Here is a 22,701-nt window from a genome sequence, read left to right on the forward strand (position 1 = left end):
CAGGTGGGCTAAGAGGAGTGGGGGGCGGGTATGGCTGCAGGGGCACCTCAACAAGGGGGAGGGGGGGGATGTCCCTGGAGATACTACTTGTCCTTGCTGGCAGCATTGGCGGCGGGGGACCTCTTCTCACAGGACGACTCGGGGTGGGAACCACCGCACTTGCTGCAAACGTGGGAGAATCTACAGGCTTTCCCCCAGGTGCAGTTCCCAGCATTGAACATCCTACAAGAGGGGGAAACATACTTCTTGGCGTACTGTTTGTTAAAACTGCCCCCCCGCGCCCCCCTCGAAAGGACTGTCGAAAATTACTCTTCTTCTGCGAGAACTGCTTATCATTTTCCGTCTTCCTAACCTGGACAACACTGTTGACACCACTCTCTACTTTTCCTTTGCCCATGTGGACCATCCACAGTCTCACTTCAACCTGGTCCCATTCTAGCTCCGGGCAGACAGACATCTTTTTGCGGAACTCGCAATCATACAAGTACCACCCCATCCCCGATGTTGCTTCCGCTTCGTTAATTATTACACTATTGTATTGGAAAAGACCCTGTGCCTGCTCCGGGAAACGCTCAGTTATGACAGCCGCCAGGATGGCAAATGCCTGGCGCCAGTTTTTTATTGTCTTCTCGGGCCAGGTTTGGAAGCGTGCTTTCTTTTCTTCGTCCTTCGACCCCATCCTTCTCACATCCACCCCATCCGCCCCCAGCATGAGGAGCGAGAAAATGTCTATGAATTCCCTCCGCCAAATGCCCTCCTTAGCCGCCTGAGGGACTTGCCAGGCCAGGGAACATTTGCCAGACAGAAGAGGTGCCATAGTCATCAGGACTGTGGGCGCGGGGATGGACACCACAGCTGTCGGAGGGGCCACAGAACTGACAGCTGGCAAGGGTGGAGGAGCGGCAGATGCACCCACCTGGGGCTGGACTGGGACCACTGCGGGCGAGAGGGCCTCCTGGGACACACTCTGCGCCGGCAGCAAAACCTGTGGGAGAGGAGCTCCAGTCAGCAGACTGGTAGGAGAGCTGACCGGAGTAACAATAGGAACATTGATGGGACCAGCATTATCCCCCCCTTGGGCAGAAGTACCACCCCACACTTGCACCACGTCTGCCTCCCCGGCAGAAGGAAAAGGGGCCACTACTGGCGGTGGCAAAATTACAGATTGCATTGCAACAGGTGACCGTGCCTGGGCAGGGCACAAACTGGCTCTTATTTCCGACATAAAAGACGCCAACGAGTCTGTAATCTTACCCAGATCTTCCCGGGTAGCGAATTCAGCACTAGAAGCCACCATGCGAGGGGGCGAGGGGGGGCACACCCGGACCACCGCTGGGGGGGATGCCGGGGCGTGCACTATCACATTCCTGACCGGGTCAGCCGCCCTGGTCTTAGAGGGGGGTTCCGCTGGGAAGTCCTTGACTGTTGGCTTCCTCGTGCGCTTGGACCTCACTGTGGCTGTGTCTTCTGCCACCTCTATTTCAGTTATTTGTGGGGCGGGGGCCGGCCCCGGTGCTTTAGAGGGGTTGGCTAGTAAAAGTCCACTAGCCCACGCCACCCCATTGATCTTTATCATGTCCAACAGGGCTTTCATCTGAGGGTCCTGAGACGGTCCTAGCCCTGAATCCTCATTCTGGGATGTCTGCGAAAAAAGAGAGGGGGACCCCTGACTCTCCATGGTGCCTTCGGATGTATCCTGCAAAAAGAGATAACCGTGAGCAACTACATTCAAACGACTTTTGTCAAGCCAGCACGCACGTCCCACCCCATGTAGGCTATCACCCCCTCACATCCCCATGGCACTGGACCTGTGGAAGGAAAAGACTTGACACACAACCGGGCGGGGGGGCGGTGGAGGAATTGACTAACTGCCAGGCCTCCTCCCTCTAGGGTAGGCCCACCCATCGCACTTACATACCTCTGCTATTATTCACGTGACTTAGTCTAATGTACGGCCCCGATGCTGTTCCTCGACCGGGTAAAAAATTCCTGAAACAACAAAAAGGGGGGGTAAAACACCTTGTCTTGAACTCAAAAATGCCCTTACTGGGCCGCAATGAGCACCAAAGTTCATGTACAACTGGTAAACGGCCCGGGGCATACGGCCCAAGCAATGCAGGAAGCGAGAAAACCCTTGATTATACAACCTAATCGCTCACTCACACGAAAGCATACCTTGCGCTGGCACTGTGTAAGCGAGGACGCGTGGGGGGGTGGATGCACTGATGCCAACTTGGAAACCCCGGAAGGCCTAGGTGCGGTAGCGATTGCACGATAGGGACGAATTCTGCAAGAAAAAGGGGGGGGTGGCATGTTATCACAGGACACTACCGAGGCCGAAATAGCAGGCGCTGCGCGCCCACACTGAAAGGAAAGCGAGTAAATTAGCTTCGAAGGCGCCTCCTAGGAAAGAAAAAGTACGAAAATTAGTACACTTCCGATTGGCGGAGGGGGCAGGCGGCAGGCAGCAGCACCCTCGCAGGCCCGGGCCCCTGCCCGAGCAGGCCCCCCCTACCCCCCCCTCCATGAAGGAAACATCCCGTCAACGCGAGCAGCCCACTGCCCTCCACGAACCCCTGTCCATGGCTAGTCACATATGCGGCAGTGAGAAGGAGGCAAAGCACGTTGAGAGACTCGCTGGGCACTCACCGGGTCCCGCGCCCACGTGGACCGGATTCCCCAGCACCGCGCTCCGCACCCTACCTCCTGTACAGGTTGAATGAGGCAGGAAAGGCGCGGGGGCCCATCGGTAAACAAAGCTGGCACACTGAAACTTGCACAAATAAATACAAATAGTGCAATAAACATAGCCAAAGTAGCACAATTGGACGAAGCCATCCCCCCAATGGAACGAAAGGCACTAATGCGAACAGAACACATATTGAAATATAAGCTATGCGTATGGCAGCTCGAGGGGGACACGCTAAAACGCTCGCCGGATCCCGCGCCCACGTGGACCGGACACCGGCAAGCTCTGCGCCCCCCCCTTACCGCTTCGAGCATTTAAATGTTTCAGAAATGCGTAGAACGCCCATCCAGGCTACATGATACCACCGCACCTCCCAGACAAACATCCGATTGTGCATACAGAAAATGGAAAACACGAGACATAAAACTTGACGATAGGATCTTCAATACAAACATGGATATGCTGTTTTAAATAAACATAGATCAGCACGATGCATAACAACTTGTTGATAAAATCTTAAATGCAAACATGGATATGCCGCAGACTTGGATATCCCGTTTTAAATAAACATGGAACAGCGAATATACAATGAGCGTCTGGCAGTCAATGGGGGGATAGGGGAAATTCTTGGGTACGTAGAGGGACGGGCTGCGCGGTAACTTTGCAACGAGCGCACGTGGAGTCCCGCGCCCATTGTGGACCGAGCTCCGTGAAGCACCCAGCTTCGGCATCTGATACTCTCTTCATTACTGCCCCCATTGTGAACACCACATAAAACGCACGCGCGCTCAACCTAGACAAATACCCTTGACCAAGCACGCGGCCCCCACTTGAAACTAACTGTACGCCCGACCACAATACCACACAAAATGGCCACCGGACATGCCGAAATGGGGGGGGGGAAACGGAGGCATTGTGCTTGCCGAGAATACAGGCCCCATCTTGCGGCAACTGTACCCTCACCCTCCCCCCCAAGGCCGGAGAAATTACACAAAGCATAGGGTCACCGATCCGGCGTGAAACGGGACTAGCAGGTATTAGGAAATACAGCGGGGCCCGACATGTACAGGCCGGGCCCGCACGGAACATGAAAACAACCCTCGGAGGACAAAAGACCGGGAACGGAACCGGACGTCCCCCCCCACAGCAGCCCGCTCTAGCGGGCCGCCTCGCCAGGCTCACACCTCGCAAGGAGGGAGCAGGCGGCTACGAAAAGGGGGGGGAGAGGGTAGGCCCGAGGCCTCGCTCACCTCAGAACGAAAAGAGAGTCCAAAAGAGTGTCCCGCAAGTTCACGACGGCGTCCGGGCGGCAAAGAGGCTCTGCAGAAGGGCACCGTGGCATAAGTACCCAGGAAGCCCCTCCCCGCCGCCCGGACGAGATTCACGGCAAGCCGCCTCCTCCAACCGGTGAGGCGGATGTGCCGGACATACAGATGGGGGCGGGACCGCCCTCCGTGACTAGGTGCCCGCCCTCTTAATGGCCACTGCGTGGCCTCGGGCAGGCGCATTAAATACGGTTTCAGAGCGTAGAGCATGTTTTGCGAAACTGTTCGTGCTCATCTTTGTCTCTTTCCATTGGACATTGTCTCACAGTATCCCCAATTCCTTCTCCCTCGCCATTTGAAATTAGCATTTCAGTTGATCCTGGGTGGTGGTCAAAAATGTGTACATCCGGAAAACTTCATGGGCTGAAACCGTCTTCTCTTTCAATAATTTTTCAAAATGAATGCGGCGTCTGATAGACTCTTGGTTTACCCACAGCTTCACTTGCACATATTGAAGAAGCCTCTTGTCTCTAGAAAGGGACAGTGCAGAGGTTCAGTTCCCCTAGTGTAGCCCCTATGATGGTTTGTGGTCACTTAAGCATCAGGGGTTGTCTGCCTTTCCCAGCCAGTGGTGTATAAATCTAATGTGTGTTCCCTAATAAAATCGCAGTAAGTCTGAGATCGCCCTCCCACCCTCCTGTGGGTGCGAAATTCTCTGATTAGATGTTATGATTGCTCTCCCCTTCCCTTATTAAATTACCTGGGATGGGCGGAACTCACAGAGTTTCACTTTGTGGAATTTCGAGGAGTGACATAAAAACTCAGTGAGATTTCACAGAGTTCCGCCAAAGGGAGGAAATTATTAACTGCGCTACTTGCACTGCAATTTAGCACCAGTAGCGTGAGCAGCACTGAAAAATCAACGTCAATTGCACCATGGGGTGTGTAAGGCATGCAGCCATTCGAGTTGATTTTGCTCACACTTGAGTATAAAATCTACTTGAACAGCAGCAAATCTATTCGAGAAGCAGCCTTCTGACTGCGACGGCTCATGACCACCTGTGACTGCCCACGTTAGAAAATGAAGCTAGGGAACACCAAATCTCACTCATGCTCATATTTCTGGAGACTCGCAGAAAAAAATTCCACCACGCGGGGACTAGTGGAATTTGGCTTGAAATTCGCATTACAAGGGTAAAACGGAGTTGCCAAATTCCACCACTTGCACGGGCGGAATGAAACATTCCACCCACCCCTATAAATTACAATATACGGTTTGACGTACCTAGAGAGGAGGCCTTTTTAAAAGGAAAGCTAGTGCCTGGATAGTTTATTGTCAGAAGAATTGATCTTTCGATTACTGCTGTTTCATCACAAGTTTCTGGCAATTGTGCAGGTCTCTTGAGATCACACTGACCAGCTCAGTGTAATCTACACCCAGGAGACCATGGGATTTACAGACGAGTTACATGTTTAGTACTGTCATCTTATTCCCCTGACAGTGCTTAATTTGTAAAGAAAAAATAAATAATTGCCAGGGCCCTTGTCAGAAGATCACTGCAGTCTGCACCACCCATTGCTTCCGCCAGCACTGCTAATGACAGTACCAACACAACCACGACCCATCACACAGTTACATGTGTGACAATTCATAAAATGTGAGACCCCCAAAGCTATAAGAATGGTTTATGTGGCAGTTATAAGTCATTGTAATGTATATAGAAGTAATAAACAACTGTTGCTGTCAGCCGCAGTCCGTGCAGTTAAAAGCGGTGGGGCGGTGTGCAGTTAACAGCGGTGGGGCGGTGGGTCAGCGTGAGGGGGGATTTCGAGGAACGATGCAGAGGGAAAATTAAATAAATAATTAATTTTCCCTTGGCATTGTCCCTTGAAATCCCCCCTCAAAGGGCCCCACCGCTGTTACCTGCACGGCCTGCGACTGGTTTATTTATTTTATTTATTTGCTTGTTAAGCGCCTGAGTCAATTCCCGAAGGGATATCTCTGCGCTGTTGCTTACATTGGACAGTTTACTGTGTGATTTGAAGCTGTAGGGGGGGAGTTTTGATAGATTTTATGGCAGGGTAAAGAGGTAAGTTTTAAGTTTTTTCCTGAAAGGTTCTAGATTCCTGATGCTGTGTTCATCTCTAAATTCACCGGACAGTGCCACAATGTGGCAAGCTGTCAAAAGTGCCAGTGTTGACAAAGAAGCGTGGGAGCCAAGCACCGGAAACCACCGGCCTAAATTAAGCACTACGCTGAAGAAAGGTATCTTTAATGATGTCATCTGGTCTACAGCGTCAGATTGGGCACCTCCAATTTGACCATATTGATCTCAAATCCCGAGAGAGCCTGCTAACATTCCAATTTTTCCATTAGGACTGGCATCGAGGCTTCAGGCCCAGAGGGAAAACATTGTTGATTTCAGAACACCATTTCCCAGGTTGATGCCTCACTTCATTTGATTGACTTGAATTTGCTGAGTTTTAAGCTCTAATTAAAGGGCAAAGAGCCACGCTGGAAAGCCACTTTGTCTGAGAGTTGCCTCTCTGATTGATCCTAGCCACGGGAGACTCATCTGGTGTGTACTCTAGGGCTCGGATGATGCCGTGGGCATAACAAATGATGTCATTATACATTTTTCATTATGAATTAAAAAAATTCTCTCACTGTTTTCCAATGACGTCATTCAGGCAATTTATAAAACTAATGATGTGTGTAGAATAACAAGGCATGTAATATATTGATATTAATATATAACATTAATAGTATGTATTTTAATGCTTTTAGGCAACATATACACGTAAAGGCACAAACCTTAGGCATACAAAGCAAGCCCGGGACATGTATCGGGTCTAGAGATCATCAGTTCCACAAGTACCTACTTGCACCCACTGGGGTGAACCACTCAAGAACTCCATGTACCAGAGTCCCGAGGGGCGATCCGGAGGAGGGGCTAGCGGTGTGCGGTCCATTGCGATTGTTTATACAAAGCAAGCCATTGTAAATTATGCCGCGTCGTTGGAGGCACACACATCTGCACTCTGGCCAACAGGCACAACTACAGAGTGGACGGCTTGCTACAGTGTGTTCAAGTAGGAGCAAACAGGGTAGAAACGTCTTTAAAATATACTATACCATACAATTAGTATTTCCACTTCCCACAGTACTTCCAGTCATGTTCAAGTTTGAATTTATTTGCAATAGCATCATGCAACACAGCAAATAAACTAATGCAATTAGTTGCTGATCCTAATAAAAATTGTTCATAAACACATTCTATGAAATTCGTCATTTTAAAACATGACTCATTTGTTAAGGTTGTGTTGGCTTAGCTTTACTGTATCCTTCCTGTGGAGGACAAATACACATAAAAGGACATATTTATCATTATTTCACGCAATGCAGAAAGACACCTTGCTGCGCTGTGCTGCGTGAAAGGGAGAGGGCAGGAGTGCGCCATATCTATGAAGATATACTGCATTCCTGCTCGCGAGCTGCGCTGGAGCACAAACTCCTGCCTAGCGCCTGCACAGGCACCCTTGCACCATGGTGCAAGGGTGCCTGTGTTACAGGCAGGATTGGTTTGGGGCAGGAAGGGACACCCTCCTGCACAAAATCAATTCTCTGACTTTTTCCTCTTTCTACCTGTACTGCAGCATTCCGCACAGGTAGAAAGAGGGAAAAACAAGGAGAAATAAAGAAAATTCTCCTCGTTACGCCTCCCCTGGGGATGCATTCCCAGGTCTACCATTGTTTGGAAATCTGGGAATGCTTCGGAATCCATGGGTGGATGCGTGGGAACATCCAAGCTCCACCCTTGGAATGCCTCCCTGGGGCAGCGGAATTCAAGGCAGTGAACTGCACTGCCCTGCATTACTCCAGATTTACCAAGCAACGCAGGGTCAAGCAAGGTGGTATTGCATAGCTTGGTAAGTCTCATAATAGGTGGCGCCATAGTGACGCAAAACCCTTGATAAGTATGTCCTAAAATGTGTAAACGCTCTGCATCAAAACCACATTATTTATAGGTGGTTGTGCCAACTAGAATCTAAACCTAATCCTGCTTTTGCACAAACGTTCTAATGGGCTTAAAAGAGCCCAGAACATAAGACTTTAGCATAATAATAATAATAATATTCCACATTTGTAAAGCGCAAACCATCACCCGTTAGGGTCTCTAGGTACTGGGGGGCAGTCGGGAAGACTAAGCAAGCTATTGCCCAGAGTCACATGGTGCTGGGCTAATCTGCCGCCGGTGCCGGGGATCGAACCATGAGCCCCAGATTCCAGAGTCAGCCACACCGCTCCCTGCTTAGTTTTATTAGTCAAAAAAGTGGCAACATATCAGTGGAAGATAAAGAAATGTAGGTAAAGGAAGAAATTAATTGATTTTGCTTTGGTTAAAACCTATGGGCAGATTTATCCATATTTCACGCAATGCAGCAATGTGTGAAAGGACGAGGGCAGGAATGGGTCATATTTACCATTCTATGGTGCCTTCCTGTCCTCTCCTTGTGCTGGCGCACTTTTAGCTACCGAGCGCCAATGCAGGCACCCTTGCGTCATGGTGCCCGGTGCCGGCGTTGCGGGCAGGGTTGGTCTTATGCAGGAAGGGAGACCTTTCTGGATAAAAACAATCCTCCGAGGCTTTAACTTCTTTCTATGTATGCTGTAGAATGCAGCATGCATAGAAAGAGGACGCAACGTGTAGAAATAAAGATAGTTCTCCTCATTACGCCTCACCTGGGAAGGCATAGCATTTTGACGCATTCCCAGGTCTACTACTCATGGTAAATCAGGGATTGCGCCAAAATCCATGGGTGGGTGCGTGGGAGCACCCAGGCTCCACCCATAGAACGCCTCCCTGGGGCAGAGTAATGCAAGGCAGCGACTCAATAGCTTGGCTAACTGCGCGTCCTGTACCTCTTTGATGCCATTTCCTGTTACAATAGTTGAACAACATTAATATTACAGAACAACATTTTGAAACGAGCATTGGCCAAGCCAATAGGCCTGGTCTCAGCAAGCATGCATTTTATTTTTAAATACTTTTATGCAACATATACACTACACAAAAAATATTGCCAACAAGCTAAAAATAAATAAGGTACCCAGCAGCCCTGGTACACCAGGCTTGACACTGAACTTTTACTCCTGTTCTGTCAGTTGTGCAAGGTCAAATGAGGTCAGTCACAGCAAATGAAATGAAGTGGGCTGGCCCATTGACCCATGCAGGTGGTGGGTGGAAGAAAAATGTGAATGACATTAACACTTGAACGGATCAATGGGTGAAGAGGGCTGACCAAAAGCTCCTATATGTAAATATATAGGCTTGCATTTTTATTATGATTTTTTGGGCGAACTCGTGGCTGGTTAAACATCTAATGCTGTCTCTAGAGCAGATCTAAACAAGCAAAGGTGTCCTGCACCATCCCACGCTGCCTGCCGTGGTCAGATATTCACAATCGCTGATGGAGATTCTAACGCCTCGAGGGTCAGATATTGATGGGGATGGTTCAAATAATGGTTGGGAGAGGTCTTCTGCTCCAATGCTGCCTCTCTTTAGCCAATCGTTAATTGGCCATTATCTGACAATTACATGGATGTAAGTGTACTCCAACAGATGTGTAACAGATGAACATTGATGGAGTGAGAAGCACGAAAATGTAAATGTATAGTTATGTCCGCAGGGTTTAATTAAGGAGAAAGCCGCACATATGTAGGAAGGCGTATGTGGCAGTCTCTCAAATTCGCCTGACAACTGCGAGCGGTTGCCGCTTGTGGTGCCGCCTGGATATGCCGCTCAAGATTTCCACTTCCTGTGGTTACAGGAGATGCTCTGGCTCCGGATCTGAAGATGTCTCCAGCAGCTCCGTCTCTTTCCCTTGAATAGCCCCCTACACCACAAGGATCCCAGAGGCTGCACGTTTCCTTTGGCCTTTGCTGACTGGAGGCAGAGCTCAGGCACCTGTTATACACCAGCTGACTGACCCCGTCAAGTCAATGATCTTGGGTGCAGCTTAAACAATGACTGCCTTAAGAAAACAAACCGAGCCTAACATGGCCGCCAGGAGGACGTCACTACGTAGTAGTTGTAGGTATGGAAGAACGTGGTACTCCAGGAACGTCGACCTCGCCTGTAGTGCAATCAGGCATTACCCGCCTGGCTAATCTGACAGGTCAGTGCCTGGGCTGGTATTTTGGCTGTGTTTGGGCCTGCTTTATCATATGCTGGGCTGGTTTTTACTGTTGGTTTCCCTGATAATAAAACAAACATTGCCTGCAGCAAGCTCAAATCCGTGCAGTCTTTCTTACTTGCAAAACACTTCTACAGTGCGTCTTTACAAGTTTGAAAAAGACACAATTTGAAAACACGGGCCACTTTTTAAATTCCCTAATATGGCCCCCTTTTATTTTGGTTCCCGGGCCTACTTCTTTCCCAGTCAGACCCTGCCTTCATTTCTTCCAGAAACATGCTCACCTCGCGCACTCAGATCTTTCCACATACAAACATAGGCCGCGTTGCACTCGCACACTCCCAAACCACACGTGCATGTCCCGCGGGCAGCAAACTCTCACAGTTGAGCGCTGTGAGGCCACACAGGAGGCATCAGCAGCGCGCTTTACAAATGTCAAGTGATAATAATAACAGGATGTTGATCAGGGCTCTAGTCGGGGTACCACGCGGGTGGACGGCGTCCCCCCACTTATTTTACCGGGTGGACGCCATCCCCCTGCCAAACAGCTGGACTTCACTCTTTGCCCTCTCTGGTAGGAGATCGGAGCTCACAGGACGCAGCACACGCTCTGGCTTTGCAGATGCAATCGCATCTAAGGGGTAAGCGAGGGGAAGCAATGAGCCCGATTGTGCAAGCCACCTTTCGTGACGTCACTTCCTGTCGTGACGTCACTTCCGGTGACGGCGTCCCCCCCACTTCTTTTTTTAGGACTTGTGCACTGATGTTGATGTATTGAATAATATGAATTAGTTAGTATTCATGTGATGTGAACTTAGCGGCTGCGTACCATACACTATGGGAGACAGTACTTATTTATTTATTTATTTATTTTACAGAGTTTTATATAGCGCGAACTGGACCCGAATAGGGTATCAGAGGGCTTTAGATAGCACCAGTTGCATTACATGAGGACACATTCATTTTTGTGAACCACCTGGCAGATAAAGCCAGTTGCCTAGAGTGACACGATCCTCAAGTGCTGAGGCCAGGTTTCAAAGCAAGGTCCATAGGTAGGCTTCTTGGCCACTAGACCACCTCATTGGCTCGCCCACCTTCTACTAAACCTGAAGCCCAAGGGATTACGTAAGTGCAGTGAGGTAAATTCAAAGTGCACAAATGCGCCTGTTGTCACGTAAGAATAGTTCTGATGTCTCTTCACACATTGAAACTTGCCCCGGAGAGTGCCTCTCGTGCAGAGAGAGAGATGTGTGTGTTTGTGTGTGCGCATGCGTGCGTTGTGCGTACGTGTGTGAATGCTGCAGAGCTTTAAGTGAATGGGTTCCTGACAGTGCTCAACCCCTGCAATAATATACATTGAATTACATTCCGCCTTCTCACCCACGCACACAAGGCCCTCTACAATCTAGGACCCGAATGCCTCAACACTCGACTGTCCTTCTACAAACCCACCCGCCAACTAAGATCGTCCAATCAAGCCCTCGCCGCTGTCCTGCGCATCCGAAAATCCACCATGGGTGGCAGATCCTTCTCCTTCCTTGCTGCCAAGACCTGGAACTCACTCCCCACTCACCTCCGCCTTACTCAAAACCACATCTCCTTCAGAAAAGAACTTAAAACCTGGCTATTCGACAAATAATGAACCCCTTACCCAAGCGCCTTGAGACCCTCTGGATGAGCAGTGCGCTATACAAATACCCGAACTTGAACTTGAACTTTAACTATTGAAAAGGATCCTTACTGGGCTGTATATTTGAGTCCTTAACTTTGCCATGGACGTCATTTAGGTGTTGCTGTGACCCTTGGCTTGCCCCTTGCGACCCCTGTCAGTGCCTTTGCGACCCCTGACCTCAGAGGTGGCAAAATCAGTGCCAGGAACATAGGGGCAGCTGTCCTTCTGGTTCCACTTTCCTCCTTTTCTGTCAGTTTTTTTTACTACACTAATAGTGAATAATATCCACCATTAGTGTAATAAAAAATGGAGTAAAATTGGCTGGGACATGACCCTAGCTGGCAGCTCATGCAAGTAGAAAATGATTTTAAATGCATATTGTGTGCGTGCTTGCGGATGAGAGTGCGCTTATGTAAGAGAGTGTGAATGTATTTGTATGTGTAAACATCTGTGTCCGAGTAAAAGTAAAGATCAAATGGCATTTGATGTCACTTCTGCTATCCCTGGCATTTTGGTGAATTAACATCCATGAACTTCACAGGCAAAAACATTGATTTGTTTTCTCAACAATGTGCACAATAAACTTTAAGCAAACCCCACTCAGCTGTGTGGTTCCCTGTTGCTTTCCTGCTGGTTTACTTTGTATTAAATGGTATGTGTATTCCCATTTCTTAGGAATATTTTCTCAATCATGACAGGTTTCTGTGGTTTTGGTTTTCTTGTTATATGTGGGTCTTGTATAGCACATATTGCAAAATGAGTGACTTCTGGGTGCCTGGCTGAGTTCAGGGTGTGGATGGGTGTTCATGCCAGGGCATGATCAAGAGCTCTGGAGTTGAGGCTGAAGGCAGTGCGAGTTTCTCACGGTGCCTCCCGCTGTGTCTCAAAGAAATTCAGACGTCATGCTCATCCAATCCTTGGCTTTGCAGCAGAGAGCATGGAACGACGGCCAGATTATGTGCCAATTGTAATCGCTATACTACGCGAAAGTGTGTAAAGGAGATACACAGCTGTTGAAATGTTGGGGAAAGAAAATACACTGTGTGTTTGTGAGAGTGAAAGGGGTGGTGAAGTGGAGGGACGAAAGTATATACATGCCGGAAAGAGTGAAAGGACATGCGCCTGGAGGGACTTCAGATAGGGAAATATAAGTGACTAATTCAGAGAGGGAACTACAGTGGAAAGTGATGTGAAGGCAAACATGGGAGTTGCTCGTGTTTTACCTGATATTAAATAAATATGAGTGAACTGGTACGGGCAATAGGTCTGACTAGTTTGTTGTTTACCTGTAGTGTGATGCATTTGGATGCACTAAAAGAAAGCACAGATGCAGGTACCCAGATACTGGTCAAATGGCACAATGTGTCCAGCATAGGATTCTAGATCATGTTTTGAGCACACCTCTAGGCCACGTCCCCTGTGAAGGGTTCCTAGTTATTTTATTTTTGTATGCCTCCCCCACAGATTTTAGTTTATCCATTTATTTGCACCACATCCAGAGCATTGAGAGTAGGCGTGTGGATGGTGGATGAGTGTAATGGAAGGCGGGGTTGTGGCTGTGCATGGTGGGTCATGGTTGTGGGTGGCGCACCATTGTTGTGGGTGGCAGGGGCAAGACGTGGCTACCACGGGAAGTGGTTGTGAAAGGGGACGTTACTCTGAGTGGAAGTTGGGTGGTTTCTAGTCAGGACAGACTGGGAAGTCAGTGCAACCTTGGCATAAATGTTCAAAGTACCCCCACCTCCTTCCTTCTTTCTTTTTATTCTTCTATCCATTATCTGTCTCTCACCTTCTCTCTTTTCCCTCTATGTTCTCACTCTATCCTCTCGCTCTCATTCCTTCTGCACTCTTTCCCTCCCACCTCTGTCTCCCTTTCTCCTTATGCTCATGAGAGCTGGAGGGAATCACAGAGACACTAGCAGCAGCCCTGCCCATCCACAAAACTGTTGTCCAATGATTAAATACATGTTCAGACCAGCCCTACTTGTGGTTATCAATTGGGCTGTTTGTGAGCATACAGTGAACCCATCCATGAGCCATAAAACTTCCCACTTCATCCCTGAAACTGCCTAGTTTGAAATCCTGATTTAGTAGGCTGGCAAAACAGAGTAGGAAAGGCAGAAGAGCTTACTCAGCTAGATACAACATCATCATGCATGGGCACCAGTAGATTGTACTGCTGAATATCGAACCCCAGTATATCAATCAATCAATCAATCACGGCATTTGTATAGCGCACTACTCACCCGGGAGGGTCTCAAGGCGCTGGGGGAGGGGTAAGTTACTGCTCGAACAGCCAGGTCTTGAGCTGCTTCCTGAAGGAGAGATGGTCTTGGGTTCGCCGAAGGTGGGTGGGGAGGGAGTTCCAAGTCTTGGTACAAGAATATCAAGGACAGAAATCAAGGTACAAAATAATGTGCATAGAAGGAAGTAAAGTTTTACTATTTCTAACTCCATATCTATGTACTTTGAAGATGTGTCTAGTGTGTAAGTACATACATGTGGAGAAAATCTAGACTTACTTGTGTGTGCGTATTTTAAAAAAATAATTTATCCTCAATAGTGTGTCTGATTCCCATTTAGTAATTTCTGAGTTGGAAACTGTTTTGTTTTCGTTCAAAATCTGGAGATTTTGCAATAGATGATGGCTTATGGGTGAAATGTAAAAAAAAATCCATAACTATGCAGAAAACGCTGCAGCCACAGAATCGCATAATTCTAGTGGCGCCAGACGAGGGAAGACAGCTAATGAAGAATAAATAGGCTTCCTCAACAGAATGCTTCCTTCCTGAAAGACATGCAATAGATTAATTGTTTGGAAGCCAGCATAGGTTTTTAATTGATGGATTCATTTGAACTTTCATGGTGTCAAGGAATGAATGGCACCACTAGTACGGACTGTGACCTTAAAGAGCCTGGGACAGAACAGTAAAGCCGAATGTGGTATAGGCTGATTTACTACGTTTGCAGCAAATAATATTGCTGAACTACACTGCGTTGCGTGAAATGGAGAGAGCAGAATAACACCACATATACTAAGATAAGGTGCTGGTTCTCTCTTCCCCTGCCCAATGAACACACTTTTACATCACAGTGCAAAGGTGTGTGTGTGTGTGAGATGTCAAGCATACGTTGTGTACTAGAGGAGGACTTTCCCAGTACAAAATCCTATTGTTTGACAACGTTTAACACATTTTCCACTTTGTATGTGTGCTGTACAGTGTTATTTTTTGCCACAAAGTCCTGTCTACCCTTATTAGGTCAAGCCTTGACAGCGCATGCGCTGCTCTGCGAGACATGCTCTATTGAAGTATGGACTTGATGCCCCGCCGACTCTCCGCCCATATTTGTCATTGGCATGTGTAATTGTCCTTTGTAAATCCTGGCTTCCGATTTGTTATTAGGCTTGTTAGTCCATCTTTAGTACCGCCTTGTCTTCATTTGTAACCTCCCATGAGGACTGGCCGTTTTACTTCGGTTGTTACACGGTACGTCTTATTTTAGTCCGTCAGCACTATTTTCTAAAATGAGTTTCTCCTACTGCAGGCACTACATACTATCCTGCAATATTTAGTGCATTCAGTGTGCCATGTGTGGTTTCACATGGCGCTTTTACAAAAAAAGCATGTGTTTGTCAACTTGATAAACAAATGCTTTTTTTGGTAAAAGTGTCCCATATCGTGCTTTCACTTAAATAGCGGCCGTGTACGTTTCTTTAGACACGGCTCGTCTAAAGACACGAGCGTGGCTTGTGAAAGCGCAGCATGTGGCGCTTGTAAACAGCAAGCATTTGCAATGCAATATGTCTTGCATTTTAGAAACGGTGACCTATTGATTTTGTAAATGACAATGCCTTTTATTATTTCAGGTTTTTTAAACACATAAATAAAAGGAATTTTCATTTACATTGCCAATAGCTTAAAATCTGGCTATCGCATTGCAAATGCTTGTTTTAGTTTGCAGCCTACCAGACAGCGCAGCTGCCTGTTATGCAAAAGACATCTTGTGGAGTTTAAAAACGTTGACCTGGGAATGCATTCCGCCTGGGCCTCACACAGAGCCTCTTAGAGCAGGCCCTGACCCCAAACTGCGCCTGAGATATCAAGAGCCTGGGAGCTGCAGTACTTTAATCCAGACTTAATCCCACTCCGCTCTTTGTTTGGTTTCTCGTCATTTTGGTTTATATAATTTCACGCCGTGCTCGTATACAAGACCCATGTCTACAAAGGAACCTCTGGGCTCGAGGGAGGGGTGGAAGAGGGTGGGGCATGTGGTGGGAGGCCCACAGCCCTTCCTAATAAAGGGAATCCTAAGGAGTGACCGCTCAATTTGAGGGCTAGAGGGGTGTGACAGATCACAAAAATATATGCTCACCAGTGGCGGCTGGTGACTATCGAAAATGGTAAGGCATTCATTTGGGTACTTGTTGCTGTTGCATTGTATTTTATCTCTTTCCCATTGGTCGCATCTCCTTCAACCCACTCTCCGAAACAGAAGATTTGTTCACTTTTACCGTCATTACGTATTATCGTGGATGCATGGTGGATCGATCAATCCGTTAATGCACTAGATCTTGATGATCAGTCCAGGGCTCAACACAATGCTTCCTGCATTTCACAGAGAGACGTGCAGGTGTATGGTGCTTGCATACAGCATTACACTTTATTGTTTAAATAATCTGTTTTTAGTGAAGGAGGCTGCAGTGTTGGGGCTTTTCATGCACGCAATTCCCAACTTGCAAAAAGGATAAGATCTGACAGCCCTTCGATACCACATTAGAGGCGGTAATGCACTTTACATATGCAGAATAAAGTGCAATGGAATATAATGTAGAAACCTAATGTACTCTGGGAGCTGCAGTTTTGTTTTATTTTAATGGATCCTTTTTTGGAGAGTGGTAGCTGATTGTAAAGTGAAAGGCCGTGGCTACAGAGTTGTAATCTCAGTGACACCCAGTTACCTGGTAATAGTATCTCTTGTCTGGACTCAGGGGTCAGACTTGGATGACTGCTCACACAATCAAAAGTGATTGTTTGTGGCTTGCAGGAGGGTTGATAACGTCCTCGATTGACTGCTTAGTTGGCTGCAGGCTGACCTCCCTCCTCACCTGTCTCTCATATAGAGAGTAGATATATCTTCTATCGCCCCCTTCCCTAGCAGAAGCAGTAATTAATAGAAGAAACGAAAGTGCGCCAATAAACCGACTTGCAAGGCACTTAACCAAAAAACTGAGGGAGCATTTTGATACAAATTAGAAGGAAACACCACAAATGCATTCTCCTTGAGGAGCACACACACTCCAATTCTTGTACTGACAAAATGATAAAAATTTGGACCACTTTAATGTCACAACATTCAGAAGACCTAGTGATGGTTGCCCATAGGTCCGAGCCCTGAAGAAGTCCTTGTAGGACGAAACGCGTTGGCTACTGTGGCTACTGTTCATTAGCGCAATTTTTAAAGAAGAAAATGAATAAAGAACAATTGAATAAAGAAATCTTCTGCATATGTATTAATTAAATGTTGGGTGCTATGTTGTTATGAACCCTGCTGTTGTGAACAGGATAACAATCTTTGCAGAACTTTACTACATTTTACTTGATATATCTATTAATTTTGAGTGCTGAACCACCAAAAATTAACTTGATAAAATTAACTGAATAGCCACGTTTTATTATAGAAAGTGCAAGTTTTGTCTATGCAATATATCTGTTATTAATTGGCAAGAAGTCACTAGCAAACAGACACAAGTAGTTAAAGGCCTAGCATTCAAACGAAGCATTAACATGGTCTATTATTTTTTGTAGTTTTTACATTGCGAGAACTTGAACAGACAGTATTGGAGCACTATACACAAGTACCAGTTACATTTCTTTACAAAATATAATTACAAATGTCATCTTACATCAGCGAGCCACTTCTTTATGTCATGTGGGCCGACTCTTCAAAATCCACTCACGCTGCTCTTCCTGGCTGTACTAAAGTGCTGAGAATGCCGGGCCTGTGGAAACTAAAGCGTCACCATATCAGCCAATGAAAGCACTACTCTCATGCTGTTTATAATAGTAAAGTCCATAAGAGCAGTGTGACTATTGGCTGGGACAGGTAAACACAGTGCTCCATTTGAGACCGATATGGTTGTGTCTCTGCTTCCTAGCTCACTTTACAGCAACGACTGGGGCATCCTGAACTACGCATGTCGGGCTGGCCGATAACAAAAGACCAGCCAACCTCACATGTGCAGTTGGGTTACACAGCCCCAGCTGGTCGCCTGCCGTAAACAACGCCTAAAGCAAGCGACAGTTCTGTGGTAGCCTTGCCTCATAAAGGAGAACAGGAATCCACTTGCGAGGTTTGTAATGGCTCACAGGTAGGGGGCTCGCAGGTAAGGGGTCAACGCTCATACGGCCCTATAGAGAAACCGCCCCTGCCCACTTTTCAATCCACTGAATCGCTCAGTAGACTACCACTATACAACGGGATCACACCCTGCAGAATGTGGTGAACCCCACTGAGACGTCCATATTCACAGGGGTTTAAGCCCCCACCCACCGCAGAACGGTGGCCCTTCAGGGCCTGTGTACGCCCCTAGGATACAGAATCTCAAGAGCCATGCCAGAAATGAATGTCCTCTATACAAAATGAAGTGATAACTTTTATATGTCTAGATCAATATTGAATCATTTGGAATATCTTCATATATAAAGACGTGCACTGTTGCACTGTGTAAAATTTATTGAGTAGTGTCTGGATTCATGATAGGAAACATCACCATTTCATGTAATCAAAATGTGTAATTACAGTGCAATATTGACTATAGAGGACAAAAACTTCTCTGTTTTCTACTTTTAATCTGTACATGAAGAAAAGTGCATATATAAATAATAATAAAAAAGAATTGATACCTAACCTCAGAGGGTGTATGTATATTATATATGTTGTTTAGGTCCACATTTATTTTCAACTTACCTCATTTGTTTTGTTCACACTCGAGTAATACACCCTGATTTAGGAAATTGTGTCAGGGGTACCCTTATCTCTAAAAACTACGCCCCTGGCACAGGCCAGTCTGTCGCTTGTACTCAGTTCAGTCTGTCCCCTGAACTAAACTCCCCACTTTGTCTCTCCACCTTATTCTCAGCCCCTTTACTCTGTTCTCCACCGTGTCCTGGGCGGGCTTTCTGTTTGTTTCTCCAGCACCGACCGGCGAGGGCCGTACCACACTGCGTCAGCCTAGCCACTTTGGGCTGTGTCGGGTGTGTTCAGATGTCGCCAGTGGCCCAGTGGGGTCCCCTCCTGAGTGGCTTTTCTGGAGTCAGATGGGCGTCCATTATCTCCCTTTTATCAACGGGCAGAGGTGTCACTCCCTTTCTTTTGCTAAGCCGGCCAATAATGTATGCATATTGAGAGGGGGCAGAGTGCCTGTGCAAAAGTGGCCCCACAGGTGTTTATAAAAATTCGCTGAAGCAGTGTTTTGAGGAAAGGCAATATGCAAATATGTCCCACTTTTTTTTAGCGTGCCCGGGCCGGTTTCTATTCCCAATCCAACCCTGCTGACTGGGGGATCCTGAAGGGTGGGGACCCCTGCGCCGCAGGGACTGCAGGGGCTTGTGTTTTGCCCCTGCATAGTTCACCACTCCACTTTCTCATGAACTACTGAATGGCCTATTGCAACCAGTGTTCGAAGTGCATAAACAAACACATGGGAACTGTGACCCTCAGTGCAGTGTGGCGGGGTCAGTGTGTGCGGGGCAAGGTCACAGGTGCTGCTAAAAAGAAAAATATATACTTAAATTATTTTGTTGGTCTTTCGCATAACTGCGGGTAAAATGACGTACTCACCTTAAAGAACAAATAAACCCAGGTTAAACTAATCAGTGAGAAATGCACTATTTTATGTACTGAAACCTCTGTTGGTTAATGCGAGCACTGCTGACGTCTGTGTGTATAACCAGGGAGCCACAGAACTGCGTCCGGGTTGGTGCAGTGGGGAATAGTGTGTATTTTTAGTGCTAGGAAGTCAGAGTCCTATGCTGTCATAGAAAACACTGATAATATCTGTCATTATTATAAACTTTCATTACATACATTATAAGACCGGCTACGCCACTCTTCTGTCTCAGCCCCGCTTTAAATTGACCACGGTGGGGGGCCGTGCTTTCTCCAGCACGATCCCAGCAATATGGAACAAATTGGATCCAGAGCTCAGGAAGGAGAGTAACTTACTTTCCTTCAGAAAAAAACTAAAAACCGTACTATTTAAACAAGCATGGAGCAGACTTTAGGTGTACAGCTGGTTTCAAGTGAATATAACATCTATCACGTAAATCTGGTCAGACAGCGCTTAGAGACCCCTGTGGTTATAACGCGCCATACAAATTAAATAAATAAATAAATAAAATAAATAAATAAATACAGCAAAATGCTCAAAAAGATGTAGGTTTAAGATATAAAAGTGCTTTCAAACTATGATTTTTGTAGCAGTGGGTGCAGCGGCGGCTGCTGCCAATCCGACGTGGGGGGAGAGGCGGGGGCAGCATTGGGAAAAAATAAATAAAAAAGAGTTCATGCACTTACCTTTTGCCACAATTCGCCACACATTGCTGATAACTCCAAGGAACAGGCTGTAGGTATCAAAGTGCAAATGTTGGTTTGGCCGTCCATGGACGGCTGGCCAAACCGACATGCACACTTACAGAGCATTTCCACCACTCCCTCCCAGGGCACAAGTCCTAAAACAAGAAATGGGGGGACGCTGACGTCACAACAGGAAGTGACGCCATGAAAGGTTGCTTACACTCAGTTGCAGATTATAGTTATCGAGCTCCCGGTAAAATAAGTGGGGGGACGCCGTCCACCCGCGTGGTACCCCGACTCGAGCCCTGCCCCCTCCCCTTGCTGCTGACATAGAGACGTGATTCTGAATATATCCGCGTCAAAGTATTGACACAGGGATCTATCTATCTGGTCCACAAATAGAGAGTTTCATCTGTCCCGACCTCTGACCCCTGCAGTTGCCTCTCCGAGAGGCTAGCTGGTGTCTCGGCTCCCACATCTTATCTACTGGAAGGTTCCCAGGCTACTCCAGCCTCGGTCCCTGGGGTCCCCGCCCACCCACAGCCGTGCCCTCTGTGTCTCTGATTACTGTTTGCTATTGTGGGTGGCCCTTGCGTCACCCACCATGAGGGGCTGCGTTCCCTCTCCCGGCGATGTCACAGTCGGTGCCCCATCTAGCCTCTGCCCTCCCCCTTCAGCCATGTCATGTATCATGTGCTCCCATTCTTGACAGCCATCCTCCATGCGCTCATCTGTGTGGACTTCTCGCAAGAGTCTCAGTTCTGCCCAAGACCATTCCATGCAGTCCCTGGCCCGAACCATTCCATAATGTAGGTCCGGTGGGGGAAAGCCCGCCAACAACAACTCTACGCTTTGCCAGAAACAAGTCAAGTCAAAAAGGCTTTATTTCGATAAAAATTATCATAAAAGCTTCATGATAAAAAATATACACATGTTCATTTGTAAATGAAAAAAGTACAACAAGTTAATTACATTAGAATTTAAAAACCTAGCTTTTCCATTAAAAAGAAGCATTTCATAAAAATTTAGGTTAAAAAGAAGATTAAACATTTTCTTTAAGCCAGGCCAGAAACAGACCCAATGGAGCAATCTTATAACAAGCCCTTCCTTCTCTAGGGTATGGGGTTAAGCCCAGGAGGCAGTGTTTAATCAAGGTTTCAAGCTGGGCATGTCATCAATAACCTCCTGCCAGTATTGAGTTAGTGCCAGAGCCCCATAACATGATTGGATTCTGCTCCACCTCCCTTACAAGGTGGACACTCGTCTGTCCAGGTTGGATACATTTTGCTAAGTCTCGTGCGGGCCAGGTACGCGCAGTGGAGGACATAAAAAGAGGCCAGCTTAACTTGGACATCAGGAGACACTTCTTTTGCCAAGGTGCAGGACTTGTTCCACTCTGCATCTTTGAGGGGCTCTGGTACATCTGCCTCCCAGTTACCCAGGGCACGATAAGTAGTGTGTGGGTGCTCCGCCCTCAAGGCCCAGTAGAGGTGGGACACCGGATGTCTGAAGGAGCCAAGTTTCAACAGTGCACCCAGTGTGCTGGATTCCCGTGGCTGTAGTTGGGAATTATGTCCATAGCTTCCTCACAACCCTAGCCAGAGTCACATATTGCAAGAACTGGCCTGGGCCCACCCCAAATGACTTGCGTGCTTCTTGGAAAGTGAGACAGCCATCCGCCAAGTATATGTCTCCCAACAGCTCACAACGCCCTCGCTCCACCTAATTAAGGGGACCTCATAGTCACATCATGGCAATAGGACCCCCACCCCACAACATAAGCATGCATCCCGCAAATAACACACTAGACACCAGTGTTAGATTGGGAAGAAACTGCTGCAGGTTTATTACATACAACGTTATGTAATTATAGTGGGATATCTTACGGGCGATCCAAGGGCAGGTGGCATTCTCGCCACCTGCCCGCCTGATGAGCCAGGCAGCACAGTGGCGAACCACCATGTGCTGCCCTTTATGGTAAACATTATACTCATGCCCCTTGCGGGCATATCTAGGCAAACCCCCGGTTGCACAGGCCCACAACCGCCCGAAGGACTAATGGGGCGCCGACACGTGTTCCCGGAACCTTCCATGAGGCCCCAGGTCTTAGGCTCTGGCACCCCTATGTGCCCGCTGAGGTAAAGTGCTGCACCTCTCTGCTTCCGGATTGCCCTATAACTCCGCCTGCAACGACAATTAAAACATTAAAACATTCAAACTGTCCCCCTCTAGCTGACACACAGGGTGAGAGGTAGGGAGGGAAAATTGTGTGTCCCCGGGACGAGGTCACAAACGGCGCG

Source organism: Lissotriton vulgaris, chromosome 1_1 (assembly GCF_964263255.1).
Source record: "Lissotriton vulgaris chromosome 1_1, aLisVul1.2, whole genome shotgun sequence".
Taxonomy (NCBI): domain Eukaryota; kingdom Metazoa; phylum Chordata; class Amphibia; order Caudata; family Salamandridae; genus Lissotriton; species Lissotriton vulgaris.